Below are 6,823 nucleotides of genomic sequence, written 5' to 3' on the forward strand. Positions count from 1 at the left end.
TTTTTTTTTTTTTTTTTTAATTTATTATTATTTTATATTTTATATATTTTAACATGGCGAGTGTTTTGAGATTGTATAATGAGAAACATGTTTTACAAAAAAAGCCTTTCGTAGCAGTGAGGAATAATAGAAATATATAGGAAGTGGAGGCAGCAATATCAATTAGAAGATTTTAAGGACATGAATGCCAAATTGTAAGATGCCTAACCAGCAAGAGGGTGGAATAGAAGTCAGAGATACTGAAATGACACATAATTAGAATTTGTCTGTTAATTGAAGTGGGAACAGAAAACATTACTCATGGGATGCCAACACTAGGTTTCAAAGAAAGAAATAGAAAAACAATGAGATGAAGCAATTTTTTTTGAGACAGTCTTGCTCTCTCGCCAGGCTGGATGGATCTTGGCTCACTGCAACCTCTGCCTACTGGGTTCAAGCGATTCTCCTGCCTCAGCCTCCCGCATAGCTGGGAATACAGGCACGCACCACCATGCCCAGCTAATTTTTGTATTTTTAGTAGAGACAGGGTTTCACCATGTTGGCCAGGATAGTCTCGATCTGCTGACCTCATGATCCACCCACCTTGGCCTCCCAAAGTGCTGGGATTACAGGCGTGAGCCACTGTGCCTGATAAAGCAATTTTTAAAACAAGTGGATGAGTTTGGTGTTAAGAACATTGAGTTTCAAGTGTCATAACAGCATATGTGCAACTTATATTTTAGGTATGTGAAAGCTTTAAACTGGCAAGTAGGAAAGAGTGTGAATTTGTTATCCATTAACCAACTATCCAAACCCCAAATGAAAGGTTACAGAGTTCACAAGAAGTTACTGAGAGGCAATTTGTGTCAGGCTGCAACACACTGCCAGTGCTTTATGCAGCCACATCACCTAGATTCTGGAAGTGTCGGTTGTCCAGTCAATCAACATACACAATAGAGCTCCTCTTGAGCCCCGGAACTGTTTTACATAACGAGATCAAAGCTGATGGCAGATCATGAATCCTATTATAATGCTTAGAGCACATTAGCCAGTTTATTGAAAGTGAGGCGCATGATGATGTACAAAACTAGAACTGCATCCCTCATGACCTAATAGGACAGCTAGGAAGCTGCTTCATCGATAAAAATGTAGTCCACAAGTAAATGCCTACCAAGGTCTCTACAGACTCTGAGAACAGCTGTGTATGAGTCCCCAGTGCACACAAACTATCCAGACCATTAGCAGTCAATGGGGGCAGGGGTGTGTGTTCACTTACTTTTCTCTCTATTGAAATAGCTGAATAGCAATACTGCAACATGCTACAACAAAAGCCATATCAAGAGGATGCAAATTTTTTGTGGAGGGTCTTCAGAGCCTCTCAGCAATCTTTCCAAGCACGCTTTCCTTTCCTTTGGGAATTAGAAGTGTAGAAGAGGTTTTTGGTGGTCCTTCTATGCACTTTGTCATTTTATTGTATTGCTCATCATAGAGAATAATCTCTTAATTTTCTAATTTTGCAAGTCTGTGTATATCCACATTTTACTTGGAAACAACATGGGTGTGTTTCTGTGGTGTATGCTGGAGGCATTATGGACTCACCGGGCTTTAATTTTTCTTCATAATGTATTATTTAGCAATATTCAGGAAAGTATCCATGATTTTGTGGGCAGAATGTGCTGAATGATTCCTTCAAAATTCATATGTTGAAGTCCTAATATTCAGTACTTCAGAATATGACTGTGTTTGGTTATCAGGTGTTGAAAGAGATAATTCGGTTAATGTAAGTCAGGTAGAGAGAGCTCTAATCCAATATTACTAGTTTCTTTATAAGAAGAGGAAACTAACAATATTGGATTAGAGCTTACTCTACTATTCTCAACAAAATATCACAAGGGCAGAAAACCAAACACTGCATGTTCTCACTCGTAAGTGGAGGTTAAACAATGAGAACACATGGACCCAGGGAGAGGAACATCACACACCAGGGCCTGTGGTGGGGTGGGGGGGCTGGAGGAGGGAAAGTATTAGGGGAAATACCTAATGTAAATGATGAGTGGATGGGTGCAGCAAACCAACATGGCACATGTACACCTATGTAACAAGCCTGCACATTGTGCACATGTACCCTAGAACTTAAAGTATAATAAAAAAACACAAAAAGAAGAGGAGATTAGGACAGAGATAAACACAAAAGGAAGGCCATGTGAAGACCCATGGAAGAAGATGACTATCTACAAGCCAAACAGTGAGGCCAGAGAAGAAACCAATCATGCCTAAACGTTGATCTCAAACTTCTAGCCTTGAAAATTGTGAGAAAATAAGTTTCTTTGACTTAGAACCCTCAATCTGTGGTGCTTTGTTATGGCAGCCCTAGCAAACTACTACACTCAGTAACAAAGATCTTTGAACTGCCATTGCTCAACAGAATGCAAGCAATTTCATTAACACTTTTATATTGCTTAAATAAAAGCAATTTCCAACAAAAACCTTATGGCTTTTCATTCCCCCAAAAAGGAATTCTTAGAAAATATGTTTTGATTAAAATTTGCATTAGTATTATAAAACAGAATGCAGGATCTGGCATCAGTTTTCTAATTATCTCTGAGAAAAAAATCAAAAATATAAATGAAGCAGTTGGAGTCTGCTCATCAAAATAAGTGACATTCTTCTATTTAGCATGGGTTTTGTTGGAGGCTGGTCAAGTTAATTATACATTATTCTCTTATTCTGTAGACAAACAAACATTTGTAATATATGGGCTTTATTGGCATATAATTGTTTAGTTTACTTTTCTTAGAATCCATGTATTTCATTTAAGGTAGAATTTGACAAAACAAAGTATAAGTCTTATAGAAAGAACACAGTTGAAAAGAATTCATAGTTTAAGAGAAGAGTAATTTTTTCAAGGTATAGGATAAGCATATTTGATGACACATAAGTAAGTCCTTAGCAAAAACAACTTTTATAATGTAGGAGCACACCATTAATTTATCGCAAAAAGATAAAACACTATTTTGGGGCAGGGGTATAATTTCCAATATGGATTCAGAGCTATTATGAACCTAAAGGAATCACCTAGACTTGTCTTTTCCTCTGGAAAAAAAGTCCGACATTTTGGGATTATAGCTGGTTCTACGTTTTTTTTTTTCTGGAAGGCAGCCAAATTTCAGTGCTTAGCAATATTTATGACTGAATTAAATCACACTTGCTGTAGTTTAAACACCTTTCTTTTAATGTTCCTGTTTATGCTCATTTTAAAATGTCTTGTTTACATCAAGCTTAAAGACTGTATCCTGTCTAAAAAAGCTGCTGGGATATGGGGGTAGGTATTCAGAGAAATTGGGGAAATTCAGAACATCATTATTTTAAAACTCCATCCTCTGCATTGTCATGTTCTATAATTATAGGAACAGTCTTGAATTTATCATTTAAAAAATATTTCCCCCTTAATACATGCATCAATGTGTAACTAAATATTCATTTATGTGATCATTTGATTGAATTTTATCTTCCTTATATATATTACCAAATCATGCATGTTTCTGTTTAACATTACCCTGCATTTAACACAAGCAGGATGTGTAATAAGCACTGAATAAGCATCTTGCTTTCTGAAAGGTACTACAGCTTCATGAATAATGTCAGACTCTTCCTTGATCTTAACCACCCTCCATGAAACATATGAATGTGATTCTGTGAAATAATGAATAATATTTGAATGATGCATAAATGTTGATACTTCTGCTTCTTATCAATCATAAATTATTTGATTTCCATTGTAGGGTATGCTTATCATTGTAATAATAGTCTTTCCAGTCATTAAATATTTACCATATATCAGGCATGATGCAAAGTCTTTACCATCACATACAGCTTCTGAGATATGAACTACTGTAATCACTAAACAAAACAACCAACCAACCATTCATACAAACAAATAAATAAATAGGAAAGGCTATTTATGTTTACAAAGAATATGTAATCCTTAAGAATGTATATCTAGGAAATGGGGGCATCAAGATGGTGTGACATGGTTTGGCCACGTCCCCACCAAAATCTCATCTTGAATTGTAGTTACCATAATCCCCACATGTCATGGGAGGCACTGGATAGGAGGGAATTGAATCATGGGGGTGGTTACCCTCCTGCTGCCCTCATGACAGTGAGTGAGTTCATTATGAGGAGCTTTTCCCCCTTTGCTGGGCACTCCTTCTCTCCATGAAGAGGTGCCTTCGGCCATGGTTGTAAGCTTCCTGAGGCCTTCCCAGTTATGTGGAACTGTGAGTCAATTAAACCTCTTTTCTTTGTAAATTACCCATTCTCTGGTATTTCTTCATAGCACCATGAGAATGGACTAATACACATCCTTGCAATCCACACCAGATTTTCATGTTGGAGTACATGGTTATTTTGAACATACTTTCTTCTTCTTCTTCTTCTTTCTTCTTCTTCTTCTTCTTCCTCCTCCTCTTCTTCTTCTTCTTCTTCTTCTTCTTCTNCATCAAATCTCATCTCTCTACAATTAGAATGACCAACACAGTATTTTATGAAAAACGATAATTTGAAAAGCTTTTACTATCAACAAATAAGAACTAGTGATTACAGAAATATGAAAAAATAATTTTCAAAAGCATTTTGTCATCTTTTGATTTGCTTTTCAAAGCAAACATTTTATTGTGTTATATGTTATTTTTTATTTTATAATTTCAATACATATTGATGTAGATCGATTTTCCTAATTTATACCTCCATATGGAAGAGGTGTGAATGCATGATATTTTACAAAATACAAAATATATTCTATTTATGGTAGGCATTTAAAACTATGTTATTATACATTCAACATTTTGCATCATTTGTTGATTCTTACTTTAACATCACTGTTGCTTATCTTTTACAATACTTTTAAGCATATATAGGTTTAAGATGAGAATCTTATTTCTGTAATTGAACAGTATACCTTGTCCTAAAACAGTTTAAAACGTGGTAGCTCAACTAATAGTATAAAAAAATATGATTTGTGGCTGGGCACGGTGGCTCAAACCTGTAATCCCAGCACTTTGGGAGGCCGAGAAGGGTGGATTTACCTGAGGTCAGAAGTTCAAGACCAGCCTGTTCAACAAAGTAAAACCCCATCTCTACTAAATATACAAAAGTTAGCCGGGTGTGGAGGTGGGCGCCTGTAATCCCAGCTACTCAGGAGGCTGAGGCAGGAGAATCACTTGAACCCAGGAGGCAAAAGTTGCAGTGACTGAGCCATTGCACTCCAGCCTGGGCAACAAGAGCAAAACTTGGCCTTCGCCTCAAAAAAAAAAAAAAAGAAAAGAAAAGAAAAAAAAATTTGTGATTCCACTATTCCACTTACAGTGTGAAAAATTATAAAATGAATATTTAGTCAACTATATCCCTTGTTTACACAATAACAAATGCTTACATTTCAAAACTATTCTTTATTTTTAAAAATCTTTATAAACTTGTGTGTGTGTGTTGGAATTTTGCTTTTGTAGCCCAGCCTACAAAATTGCAATGGCTCTATCTCAGCTCACTGCAACCTCTGCCTTTCAGGTTCAAGCGATTCTCTTGCTTCAGCCTCCTGACTACCTGGGATTACAGGCAGGCACCACCACACCCAGCGAATTTTTGAATTTTTAGTAGAAATGGGATTTCGCCACGTTGGCCAGGCTGGTCTCGAATTCCTGACCTCAGGTGATCCACCTACCTCGGCCTCCCAAAGTGCTGGTATTACAGCCGTGAGCCACCGCACCTGGCTGAAAACCAGTCTTCAAAAACAATTTAAGCTAGCTAAGTCTATCAGAAATTATAAAGTAATCACTTGGACTCGGGAAGGGGAACATCACACACCAGGGCCTATCATAGGGAGCGGGGAGGGGAGAGGGATTGCATTGGGAGTTATACCTGATGTAAATGACGAGATGATGGGTGCTGACGAGTTGATGGGTGCAGCACACCAACATGGCACAAGTATACATATGTAACAAACCTGCACATTATGTACATGTACCCTAGAACTTAAAGTATAATAATAATAATAATAAAAAGAATTGGGAATCAGGGGTAACAGTACTTGACAAGTTCCTATCCTCAGGAGCATATCGTCAAGCCAGGCCAGAAACTCTCCAGGCTGCAGTGGACAGTATATTTCTACTATAGGAGATAAGGAACAAGGGAAGTCAATATTCCGTGAGAGAAAAAAAGGACAGGGACATGTAGAAAGAAGAAATGACCACAGCATAGAGCAAACTAACAGCACCTCAATGTTGGACCAAGCTGTTCTTTTGGAAAATGCGTGCCCTGTTTTTTTTGCTGTTGTTGTTTTTGTTGTTGTTGCTGCTGTTGTTTGCTTTGTTTTTCCTGCAGCATGTATTCCATACTTCCTTCGCCTAGTTATTTTCTGTAACTAAAAGTAATAATGAAATAATCCTCACTAACACATTAGGTGTTAAAAAGTGCAACTGCTGTTTATGGTACTGAAACTAAGGCTATTTCCAGAAACACATCCAACATGCTAAGGATTCTGGGGTCAGATTTGAATTGGACTAGAGTCCTGGCTCTTAGCATATGTAAGTCATCTATGGTCATGGTAAGGATTACATAAAGTGTGTGTATAGATGAATTATCACAATTCCTGGTAAATACCACAGTATTTTGTTTCTCCTCATAAAAATAATTTGCTGGAAGTCAGACATGCTTTTGTTAAGCAAGAAGTTTCTGTGCTTTTTAGAGGAAATGGCTGAAGAACTGCTAAGTTCGTATTCGGGGAGGAGATGGTGTTGACCTTGGAACTGAATCCTAATAAAGGTATAATTTTTAAAATAGTATTAAC

Source organism: Rhinopithecus bieti, unplaced genomic scaffold, assembly GCF_001698545.2.
Source record: "Rhinopithecus bieti isolate Rb0 unplaced genomic scaffold, ASM169854v2 scaffold_18803, whole genome shotgun sequence".
NCBI classification, from domain to species: Eukaryota; Metazoa; Chordata; class Mammalia; order Primates; family Cercopithecidae; genus Rhinopithecus; species Rhinopithecus bieti.